The sequence below is a fragment of the Rhincodon typus genome, chromosome 1 (assembly GCF_021869965.1).
Source record: "Rhincodon typus isolate 14 chromosome 1, sRhiTyp1.1, whole genome shotgun sequence".
NCBI classification, from domain to species: Eukaryota; Metazoa; Chordata; class Chondrichthyes; order Orectolobiformes; family Rhincodontidae; genus Rhincodon; species Rhincodon typus.
The window spans coordinates 133,980,437-133,993,455 of NC_063332.1; the positions used below are offsets into that span (position 1 = coordinate 133,980,437).

Here is a 13,019-nt window from a genome sequence, read left to right on the forward strand (position 1 = left end):
GAGTTAGGGACAGTTTGATGGGTGAAAGAGCGGAATCTACATTCTACTGAACACTAAGTAACTGAAGGAGAAAATCAATGAAGCATGCATTTACAAACTCCAGCGACATTTCATTTTGCAAACATTTTTTTGCACATGCACAATTCATGCAGGTTTAACACGATAAAGGATTCAAATGCCAGTCAAACGTAAGTTGTAGCATGCTAATTAGCTAAACTAACATTGTGATCTTAATGATGCAGAAATTGGTGGCAATAATTTAAAAAGAGGCTCGTGATGTTCAAAAGCACGCCTTCACTATTGGAGTTTCCAAGGGTGCTGTGGGACAAGGGGAACATCACTGCATTGTATGTTGTGTAAGTAAGACACTAGGCTGCAAGCTTGAGAATATGGCATCTTTATGATAGCTTCAGCCAGTGCAAGAATTGAACCCACACTATTGGTATCACTCTATATTGAAAACCAGCTGTCGAACAGTACACCATGTACATAAGTATGGCAACAAGGCTGGACCATCAGACAAATGTTTCAATAAGGATAACCTATATTTTTGTGTTTTCTTCTTGATTAGGGTAAAATACAAACTTAATTTACTTCAAATGTATAATTGTCAATGCTTTCAGATCCAGGCAATTTGTGATTAATGTGTGGTGGAAAGGGAAGGGGAAGGAAGTTGTAATGACCCACTACATATGTCTAATCGGTACACACTATCAATCTATTAGATGGCATAATGCTAATTAAATGTTTGAAGTGCTTCCATATAACGTTCACTATATTTAATGGATCTCCACTTTTATAGTCAATTTGTTCACGTGGAGTGATCTGAGCCACACTGACTTTCAAGAGTATCAAACTTTATTCAGTGTAGACAATTAAAGCAGATATTGTCACTTGTCATCCAGTTTTACTTGCTTGCAAAGAAGAAAATCAAACTTTTAAGCAATTCAATTTTGTGTTACACTGCTTGATTGATTAAAACCTGATCTGTTTGTTTTTTGACATAATGGTGGATAGAAAGTGGGTATTATTGATATTACAACTTCCTGTTCTTCATTGTTGTAACACTCATCAAATTGATATCTACCTTGGGGCACAGGAGTTTTCAAAGTTGACAGTGGCTTTATTGAAATAAGGGAGAAATTACACTGAAGGTAATGGCATCATAAATGCATTCAAAAGGAGATTTACAATTTCCATGCAGATAGAGTGTGTATGAAATAAAATTATGAAACTGAAGCAAATAACTACATATTTGACAGCTTTTTCTTTCCTTGGGCATTCTAGATGTCTATCATAGAACCTCACAGGCCACACGTTCCAGCGGATAGAGATCCAAAGGGTCTCTTTTCTGGCGAGATGTCTGGGGATACCCATTACATATCCAGAGCTTGCCAGTTCAATCATAATGAAACACAGAACATAAGAACGTAATACTATGTGCTAGGATAGGTCCTTGTGTCTATTTCATATCAGTGCCAATAGATTACTAGATCATGTTAACTAAGTGACCAAACGCACTTTGAAGACCTGCCATGCAAAACCATTCACCTAGGACTTCTTTCTTTTTTATAATTACTGATTCAAATCCAGAAAATACTTTCTAAAGAGTAATAACACTACCATTTCCACTGGACAATTCTCATCTTGACATTTGATGTTTTTGTCACCTGGAAATGATTGATTAAAGCAGTGTGGCCAGAGAACTGATGAACGACACTAACAATCACTACAATCTGCATTTAATCAGCAGTTCTGATGAAAGGTCCTCAGTCTGAAATTACTAATTCTGTTTCCCTTCACAGATGTTGTCTGACCTGCTGAGTGTTACCAGCATTTTCTGGCTTTATTGCATTTATTTAACTCATTTAATGTTTGAAAACATCCCAAGGTGTTTCGCAGATGCATATTTTGACAAAGAGGGACGTCAAACGAAATAACCCACAAAGCAGTGGATTTCAAATGACAAGCTGATTCCATTGTCTTCCCAGTTTTGAGGAAATTGTATGTACATCTGTGCAGGAAGTTGGACAGGGATGGGAAACTGTGAAAGTTCCAACCTGGGAATTAAAAGAAAAATTGATTTACTGGTCTGAATGTCACTTGGAAGTATTCTCTCATGTGAAATCACCAACTATTGTGTAACTTATACAATATTATTGAAAAATGTAAAGAAGACAAAGGATCAGTAAAATGCAAAACAAAGCAATTAAAATGGTTTTGCTGGCTGAAGGCACAAGTAAATCAAGAGTATACTTCTAAAATTGTGAACATAACAATTCTATTGAGATAATTATTTATTCACTCTTGATACTGATACCATTTTTATTAAAAAATGGTAGATGTATGTAAGTATAAAGTAATTTGAAGTGGCATGGATGAAAATTTGTTGCAGAATTAGATAGTGATAATAAATGACCAAAGGAAAATCCTGGTCAATATGATGCCATTGCAGATACTATATCTTCTCTGTACTTTGTTCACGAACGGGGCAGGATGTGATGAAAAGTCTTAACTGCAGCTGCAGTTATAGGAATTGGTAAATGTATAACAAATGTGTCTACGGGAAATAATGTTTTTATGGGCAGGAAGTACGCACGGTCATAGGATTTTTAATTTACTAGCTAGTATCTGTCTTTCACATACATCTCTTTGTGCCTTCAGTCAGAAGAAGGGGCAATGTCCTGTTCTTACCTTTTAAACCAATCTGTCAAAATGCAATAGACCAACATGTGGTTATTATATCCTAGAATATTCCTTCTCTTTCAATGTGACGAGACAGCTGTAGCTAAATTTTAATTGGCTGCTGTTTGGTAGTCCAGTTCACCTGTACCACAGCACTTTCTGCCTCAGTGCATCTGGAACAATGGACATCTTGAAATACATTAATCCATTCATTTTTCACTATCAAGTTGCTCCAATTAGACCAAACCCATTTTCAATCCACAAATACCCAATATTTATACTAAGAGCATGAGAAAAATACAATTCCAGATTTTAACTTTGAATAAAAAATTTACTTTTTTACAACCACATAAGCTTGTGCTTTAAATAACATACAATATTTAGGGATTCCATAATACTGATTTCTGTCTGAATTTCTTTGGTAAGTCACATGGATGGGAGAACATTTTAAACAATGGCTCAGATCTCTGGTATTCAGATTGTTGCAGACTAGTTGTACAGCCAGGCACTGGGACAGAAATCACAGGTCCTGTTGCTGCTCCTGGCTTGGGCCCCACCCCGGCCTAAGTACAGTGACCCCGTGTCCAGGTTGAAAACAGTAGCTTGACTTGAACTCTGATCCCCAGTAATTGGGCTCTGAAGGTACCCCCTGTCCCCAGCTCTGTTTATGGCCTATGGCATGTGTTGGGCCCCTGCGGAGGTCTGCATGCATTGACCTCTGTGGGAATTGTCTACAATGTTTGAACTTTAGATTGGAAATTTCCCTGATCCCCAGGTCACCCCATAATTGTCTTTAAGCCAGCGTTCAGGGATACGCCTGCACAGTGCATTTTTCTCTATCTTGTTCTACCACCATAATTTTAAACACCTCCATCAGATTATAAAAGACCATGATCTCTGGGAAGCTGGAGGTTGAATCCTGACTTGATACTTAACATAGTGAAGAGAATGAACAGAGTAGGTAGGAAATTACTCTGTCATAAAATCTAGAAAAAAAATGGCATAATCTTGAAATCTGAGCTTAAGGCAGTAAGAAATAAATACTGTTAAGAAGGATTGGAGAATGGGTGATGCACTTTCTCAGATTATGACAGATCTTCCTCTTACTCAGTTCTCTGCCAAAAGTCAGGTCTGACTCAAAGTGACCACCACTGTTTGGGCAAGGGGATGCGTCTCAAATCTACCTTGGCTAGGATGGGGAACAAACCCCATTCTGCTTGCCCTGATCTGATCCATACTGGCCATCCAGCCAAGGATGTCTGAATACAACTATGACTTGTGATACTATAGACTTTAATTCTCTTTCCATACATGGCTGACCAGCAATATCCTGCCATTGGCAGATGTCAGAAGGATTTACACATTACATTCAAACTTTCTGGCCATGTTATGAATGCATCTTCTTTGGCTGTCAAGTCCTGAAGTGGATTTGAACCCTTAGCTTCAGTCTCAGAAGCAGGGATGCATCACAATGCAGGTACCTCTCACTGTGTCTGATGCAGATCATTTCGATTGTCAAAAGCAAATGGATCTTAGTAAGAAACACATATCCAGAAGTGCATTGGAATACTATCACTTTTAAGTTTCCTTCCAAGCTGTCTACAATCCTGACATGAGAATATTACCTTTCCTTCATAGTCACTGGGATGGTACAAAAATCACTCTGCTGCAATCTATGAGTTCACGGTTGACAGAAGCATCCTAAGGATAAGAAAAGAAAAAGCTCACTTAATCTTGATATTCATTACGAAGACAGACCATAGATGCCGGATCTCGTGATTCTTCTGGTTTTTCATTCCATTGGCTTCATATCAAAGCCAATCTCTGGTGACATTCTCTGGTAGTGCACATTTTCGTTAGAGCTGTGTCCACATCCAGATCGTATCTGAGGCTGGAGCTACAATTGATCGAGAATGAAAAAACAATGAGGAATCACTTGGTTACAAAGAGGGTTTCCCAGTAGAGTTGAAGGACATTCCTTGAAGATTTAGTTCATTACACTTGACTACATCAGGTATCAAACACAGTGATGTCTTAAACCATGACAATAGTGGAAACCTAAATGAAGTTTCTATACATCCCCATTTGCTCCTCAATTGTGGGAACAAAGGAGTGTTTGCATTCAGTAATACATTGATAGGTATCTGCTAGGAGTTGCATACCAACTAGAAATAGCATTCTCATTTGTGTGATTGATCAATTAACAGAATTTAAATGATTTTCTAATGTTTTAACAAACTTTCTGGAATTTTAAAAAGGATACAAACAACCATGACAATTTTTTTTCAATGAAGCACTTTCCCAAAATGATTGCTACAGAAGATGTACATTTTTCATAGGGAAAAATCTAATTTTGATTTATTATTTTATGCATATTTCATAAAATAATACATTTTAAATAATTCAAATTGGAAACTTTATGAAATTCTGACTCTCTAAAGCTTACGATTTGAAAGTTTATGGGACTAACTTTTATTCAGATATTTAGTAGTGTAAGTAATTGGTATAAACTCAGAAGTAATTTGTCTGCTGGCTACTTGAGCCCTAGGGATTGGAAGATACAGATCTTTTTTAATTGAATGGGTGGATGGTTGTGTCATCTGATGAGGAATTTCAATAGTGCATTTTCAGGATCACAAGTCTTTGGGTAAAAATTAGCAAAGCCAAATAAAGAGTATTTAATTACACATCCAACCCTTGCCATGATTCATATTGACTAATCTTTCTGCAAATAACTACAATTTGCATTTATATAGAATATTTTGAGTATTAAAATATTATAATACTACAGAAATTGGCATTGAGCCACAGAAGACCATGTGAAAAGTGTCCAAACGTTGGTTGAAAAAAATTGTTTTTATGGAGAGTCTTAAAATAAGATACATTGAAAGGCAAAGAGGCTTAGGGAGGAAATTCCAGAACTCAGGTCTTCCATGGCTGAAGGCAAGGGTTGCCAGTGGCGATGAGAACAAAAGTTGGGAATAAAAAGCAGGCCAGAATTAAAAGGATGTGGATAACCTGGAAGATTACATAGCTGTAGGAAGTTGCAGAGATAAGAAGGAGTAAGCACATTGAGAGATATGAACATGAGAATGAAATATAATCGAGTCCAGGGTTTACCCAGCCATTCTCATGAATGTGGGGGAGCTGCTGGCAGTAATCTTTGTCCTTGTTGGCACTCTGGGTCTTGGTCACTGAAATAACTCCACAGAGGCCAGTATTCTGTCACTAAGTCACCCTTTATTTACATGTGGCAAGCCCTTCACAGTGATCAGCTCTCAGAGTGAACAGAACTGGTGGCACGTCAGTTTATATCTGTCAGCCAGGGCTCCCTGATTTGATCAGGTTGACAGCCCTAAATAGGGGATCATATTCTATGAGATCCATCTTGCCGGCCTCGTTACAATCATTACAGTTCCCTTTGAATGCAATGAGTCAGGCAGATTATCCAGTGGGGGTTGCTGCAAAAGCATGTTTCCCACAGGTACACTGGAATAAAAACATATTGCAATTGGAGCTCCCTGGGAACCTGCCAATCACCTTTGTTTGCAGGAAAGCACTGCACTTCCTTATTGTTCAGCTAATATATGACTATATCAGGCAATTCCTCCAGGTTTGTGCTCAATGTCCAGGGAGTTCTCAAAACTCCTACATTCTGTAGCACTCACATGGGATGGAGATCCTTAGTGCCGCCCCATCAATTACAACGCTGGCCGCTGGGAGATGAGGGCCATCCCCGGAGGACCTGGCTGATGATACCAATGAGGAATTTGCAGCCTGGCACCAAGGAGAAGTACAAAACTGCATATCCCAGGAAAGCTCAAAATCATTATCACAGTTTTGAACTGCTCCTATGGTGCATTGCAGTGTACCACAGAAAGAGTCTCTGAACTGTCATGGTGTGCTACGCCCTCTATGACCTCTTTCACAAGGGGAAGTGACTTGGGAGATGAACAAAAGGAAGGCCAATTGCTCTCCACCAATGAGGAAGATTGCAATGGTCATGTTGTGGGTCAGCAGGTCACCCACAGACAGGAATAAGCCAGGGAAATAAGGCAGTCAGGCCAATGAGAATCTTTCTGTGAGCAGATTCAAGGCTGAGTGAACTACAAATAACTGTTTATTCTGATATACTTTTTAAAATCCTGCTTGCTGGGAGATTGCTGCCTCTTCTTGGGGACATTCATCACTGAATTATTTAAGTTAATTTGTTCTCTGTTTTATTAAATAAAGCATTTGATTTTGCTTGAATTAGGCTGTTAGTGTGATCCCTTGGGTGTATCAATCTGTATAGACAAACTTAGCCTTTGCAATAATTATGCACAACTGTACCTTCAGAGCACTGCATCCTCCCAAGACCTACAGATCCAGGCAGGAAGAATGATTATGGGCCTTACCTCAAGCAAGTCAAATGCATGCTACCTTTAAAGTCACATGCTGATTTACCATGGCTTGGTTGCACACATGTCACTGTGCAACATGCTCCACATGCTTTCTTGAGAACTTTGTAAGGACAACGGGAGAGAAAAGAGGAGCAAGATTAGGCTGGTTGGACCCTGGAGAAAGCACTGCAGTTCTCCTACATCATGGCTGATGTGATTCATTACCGTCCCTCACTATTCCTACAGTCCTAGATATCTTTCATTCCATAGCTTATGGTTGCATTAGATAAGCATCTTCAGTGACTTGGCTCCCCTACACTATGGGCAGAACATTCCATCCAATCCTTTTTGGACAGAGTAAAGTCTTCACGTCTCAGTTGCACATTGCCTAACTCTTATTTGGAGAATGTTTCATTTGACTATGAAGACTTCATGGCAAGGCCTATCCAGAGAAAGGCCTTTCCTTCTTCACCCTGCATACCCCAGTTACATTCCTCATATGGATTGTCTCTCTGCTTTCTATGACGTAGCAAACAGGCCTATTCTCCTCAATATCACTTCAGTAGATAGTGCCACTGTCTGAGATTAGTCTCATGGACCTTGACTGCAATCTCCAAATGATAAATCTAATCTCATAGAGGTAATGAGAACATCATGAGGTTCACACATTGATGATGGTGTGAGACAGACACTAAAAGTTCTGTTGATGGAGGACCTATCACATTCTGATGGGCAAGACGCTCCACTCCATTCCCTTCAGCCAATTGTTGTAGCATCTAGTGGCATAGTGAGATTATAGCAAAATTGTGCCACTCATGTGCCTACCACAACATCGAGGTGTAGCCCTGACATCCACAATTGAGTTTGAGCCATTCTGCTGGTGGCTATGCCTGTTAACTGTGATGATTTGATGGTTCCAGGCCTAGAGGGGCCTAGCAGGCTGGGAGTCCTCTGCACAGATGCACACTCCTCAGGCAGAGCAATTCTTGACTGGCCTGAGGTGAATCACGAAGGATATAACTGGTGCTCCTCCTCTCTACGGGTTCCCGATGACATCTCCTCATTCCTTGGGGTGAAGAGGCACTGGAGTGAGGTTGAGGTGTTTTGACCCCTCTGGCCTTGCCATTGATGCTCTGTACTGAAGGACAACAGCAATGGAGAGGAGATTCAAACACATATACAGCATTCATTGTGTTCTGCAGGACTTGATTTTCGAAGGTGGCTTCCAGTCTTTCCATGTGGACAGTGAAACACTCACATGCCTATGCCATGTCAGTAGAGGGAACTTGGACAGGCTTCTCCAGTTTGTGTTCTAGTCTTCTCGTGGTCTCAGGCAGGCTCTACCTGATGTTTCCTGCCTGTCTCTGGTTCTTAAAGAGGTCTCATATGGCCAAGTGCAGAGGTTCATCATCTACACTGCAGCAGTCCTCCAATTGTCAGAAACCTCAGCAGTCGCTTCTTTTGCTGCTGGGTGGACCTGAGTTTGTAATGTGCTCACCAGGTTGTGACCCTGAACCTAATGCAGATTGTATATCCATTGTTGCTGTGCTGACAGTGTATCCAGTGCATCGTCTTGAGTTTTCAGAGGAATAATCCTCCGAGTTGATGGTGGCAGTGCAGCTAGAGGCTCAGGATGAGGTGGAGAAAAATCTGGAGGGAGGCTGTCTTCTCTTTTTGTTTTGTTAGCCATGAGTACCTGCATTGGAGAAGTGAAAGAATTAGTTGTTGGTCATCTACACTCTCTTATCTAAACAATCTCTAACACTGTTTGCACACCTGACAATAGCAGACTGGAGATATCCTCCTAGCTTCCTGATCTCTCTAACTGCACAGGCACGGTCACAGTCAGAGACGTAGGGATTGAATGGTTTCTGATTCTAGGTTAAGTTTTTAGATAGGCTGAATAGTCTCAAGAGGAGGTTATTCAGCCCATGAGCCTAAAGTGTGCCAATCTGTATAGCAGCCACCTGTCAGAGTCATACAGCATGGAAACAGACCCTTCAGTCCAACCAGTCCATGCCAACCATAATCCCAAACTAAACTAGCCCCATCTGCCTGCTCCTGGCCCATATCCCTCCAAACCTTTCTATTTATGTACTTTTAAACATTGTCATTGTGCCCACATCCACCAATTCCTCAGGAAGTTCATTCCACACACTAACGACCCTGTGTAAAAAATGTGTCTCACGCCTTTGAAATCTCTCTCCTCTCGCCTTAAAAATGTGTCTCCTTGTCTTCAAATCTCCTATCCTAGGGGGAAATTCAACCATCATTAACTCTGTGCCCCTCATTATTTTACAAACGTCTATATGGTCACTTCTCAACCTCCTACGCTCCAGTGAGAAAAGTCCCAGCCTTCCTTTATAACTGAAGCAAGGCAATGAATTGTAATTGTTCACTTACCAGTGTATGAAAATCAACTCTTCTTTCTTTGTTTCCTTGGTCTTGAAGGATGCATTATAAAGGGCATAGCGGCAATCATTCTATGGAAGCATTTTAATAAAGCTGTTGAGTGGGTCATAAACTTTTCCCTCCACAACACCTCCAACTGTAATCTGCTTCTCCTGGTCCAAAATTATTTTCTCTTTACTATCATCCAATTTAAAGAGCACTGCCTCCTTCCTCTTCTTCAAACCTGCCTGGCTGCATGACTTGCTGACTTTCACGTCATTGGAACAGTTGATCACTTCATCAGAGACTGCAACACCGGATGCCTGGGAAGACAAGCGCATGCATTTTCTTGGTTTTCTGATCACACGAGTCACTGGCTGTCTATATCCAATTACCTTTGAACCCATTGTCTTACTCAGCCATCTGAGAAGACAGGCAATGCTGTGGGTCTGGAATCACATGTAGGCCAGACCAGACAAGGATGGTAGATCTGCTTCCCGAAAAGAACATTAATAAATCAGACAGGTTATCTTCAGGGACCAGCCTTGAATTGAAAGTTGCTCTGATTTACTAATCCAACAACTTTACTACCATATATTACCAGAGGTAGAAAGCTTCACTAACCCAGTGTCTGAGCAGGATGTTGATAGCCAACAGACAAACCAGAATGATTAACTCACTAAGCCAGCCATCTGCTACAGGAAATAGCCTCCCCTGCCAACCCTGCAGCCTGCTCCTCGAAGGAGCTGAGGGTGCAATATCTGGGCATCTGGGCCCATGCTCTCCTTCTGTAGGTGTTCTTGTCCTGCAAGCAAAGAAAGAGAAGTAATGAATGTCATCACTATGACAGCATGAGCATTTGAGCGTGCAAAACTCTGCCAGGTCCTGATCCCACTCCCCCACGAATGACCTAAAAGTGCACTGCCCAGAAACCCATTCAGTGCACATATCACATTTGGTGCTGAGGTTTGCATCCGTTGGTCCTATCTGAGTGATTGACTAGCATGGACAACCACACAAACTGAATGACTCTCCTGGCTTGGAGTGTGTGAAAGCCTGCCAACGTGGCCTTTAAATACCTTTAATGACCTTCAACCTTAGTGAATCCCAGTGGGGGTGAGAACTTCCTTACTGCCCATGCCATCAGATTAATTGTTGTCCTCACACAAAATTTAAAGGCAAATGGTGTTTAATTAATGGGATTGGGTTGAGATAACAGAGAGTGTAGAACAGGGTAATGTGGTTGCCATGGAGTCCAAGGATTTCCAAAAGGCAGTTGATAAAAGTGCCAGGAAAACTGAATCGCATGTATTAAAAGGAACATTGTCAGCATGGATGTAATGTTGGTTGATTGACAGGATACAGACAGCAGTGATGAACAGTGATTTTTTTTGGACTGGGGAAAGATATATGGTGGGATTCTTTGAGGGTGTTTTCTTGACTTAGATTCTGGAGTACAGCACACAATTTCAAAATTTGCAGATGGCACAAGGTTTAAGAATATATTGAGAGTAGTGATGCCTTTTAAATGGACATTGACAAGCTGGTGATAGGCAGATGCTTGAGCATAGGAAGATTTTGTGCAAAAAAATTTGAAATGACACATTTTGGAAGGAAGAGAAATGAGGGGAGTTTGAATTAAACTGTGGAACACTAAGTGGGTGCAGGAACAGAGTCACCTAAAAAATGTGTGTGTAAATAGTTGATGGTGGCTAGACAGAATGGGGCGTAGTGGTTAAAAAGGCACATGAGATCCTAGGCTCTCAGAACAAAATTTTAAAGTACAAAAGCAAGGAAACAATAATGGATGTTTATAAAATGTTGACGAGACTTCAACTGGAATATGGTACTCAATTCTGGACATCACACTTTAGAAAGGATATCAACCTAGAGATGGCACAGAAAGAATTTATGAGAATGGTTCTAGGACTAAGGGATTTTAGTTTAAAATGGGTAAATAGAAGAACGGTTTGGTACTCTTGGGGATGGTTGAGAGAAGATTTGATAAAGGTGTTCAAAATCAGGACAAGTCCAGCTAGTAAAGAGAGAGAGAATTGGTACCCATTGGTGGGTCAAGAACAGGAGGACTCAGATATGGTGAATAACAAAAGAAGTTAAGAAATTAATGAACATTTTTTTAAAAAACCCTTCAAGCAGAAATCAGTTGTAATTTAGAATGTATGGCATAAGTGTGGTGTAGGCAGATTCAATCATGGCTTTCAAAACAGAATTGGATAACCTGATGGGAATAAATTGCAGGGCCAGGGGGAAATGTCAGAGAGCGTGACTAGTTCAATTTGACACCAACTGGGCAAGCTGATTGGCTTTCCCATATAAAATGGGGAAATACTTCATTTATTGGCATTAATATTAATTGTGGCATGGTGGAGATATCACCACAGCCAAATCCTGGACATACACATGCTCAACTTCTAGTTTGTTAGGTACTAAATAGTGAAGAATGAGCCAGTTGGACTATTTGCATATGTTTCCTTCCCAAACTAAAAGTTAGTGAGACCAGTTCTATACTATCATGAAACAATTTCCATTTTGATCTGATTTGTTTTATTATTGTTACGTGTACTAAGGTACGGTAAAAAGTGTTGTCTTATGTGCTTTACAGGCAAATCGTACAAGTGCATCAGACTGACAGAACAGAATGCAGGATACACGCAAATATACGGTTAGTCATGCAATTTTGGAGTCACAACTATACCTACTTGCCAGATGTTAAGTCCTAATTTAATGCAAGCTCGGCAGAACAGAGGTTTTGGATGGGGGTAAATGGACCAATTGCTGAAATCCAAAGTAAAATAAACATTTACAACATCCTTCGATCAATAAAAAATTTGGCAAATAATTTATGTCTCACATTCACTTATTTCCATTGCATCTATTGTAGAAATGAATCAAGCTTGAATATCTGAACTATCTGTTCTAGCATCAATCTTTAGTTTCATTGTTGGCTCTAGCTGCTTTTAAATACTTGAGTCTGTATTGACAAAAAGAAACATCAGAATGCAACTTTAAAATAGTTCGTTGATTTAAAATGAACCTAATGATAACTATTTCCAGTCCCTAAACAGTGAACATTTCACATGATCACCACCAACTCTCGTCTTCGTTCATTTCACGCGTTCTCATGGAACTCTTTCTCGGCAGTGGCGGATGAATCCACACTGACTGCTCGAGGCGAGGGATGGGTCTTTTCCAAGGGATCTCTGACGTCAGCGGCGGGCGACAACGGGTCTGCGCGAGACCGAACAAAGCGCTGCTGTGAGCTCACATTCCAATCTCCTAGGAGACCGCCTGCAACTTTCTCCGCACCGCAACACAACCGAGTCACTCCCTTTCTAAGTACAGCTCCGAGTCTCCATCCTTGCCTTCACGCCCTCACTGAAAGTGCTCTTTCCTTGCCAACGATTACCCTCACAGCGCCTCTTCACCTTAGACTCCACGATTCCTTCTCCCTCCCCTCCCTTTACACGTGCCTCGATTCCCACTTCCCCTCTGCCTCCCCCTCCTCACTGTGTTGTATCTTCCTCCCTCATCTTCCCTTCC

General features: G+C 40.7%; 1 long non-coding RNA gene across 2 annotated transcripts; it reads right to left on the bottom strand.

The window, feature by feature from the left end:
* Nucleotides 1–956: 956 nt before the first annotated feature.
* Nucleotides 957–12,920, bottom strand: LOC125484893. Of its 2 annotated transcripts, none has more exons than XR_007263697.1 (5): nucleotides 12,745–12,920; nucleotides 12,179–12,254; nucleotides 10,083–10,263; nucleotides 4,311–4,386; nucleotides 957–2,060 (listed from the first exon to the last, which is right to left on the bottom strand). It is a non-coding gene; the product is annotated as an uncharacterized LOC125484893 (long non-coding RNA). The 2 variants fall into 2 exon arrangements; XR_007263696.1 differs by having other exon boundaries at nucleotides 4,311–4,582.
* Between the last annotated feature and the right edge of the window lie 99 nt (nucleotides 12,921–13,019).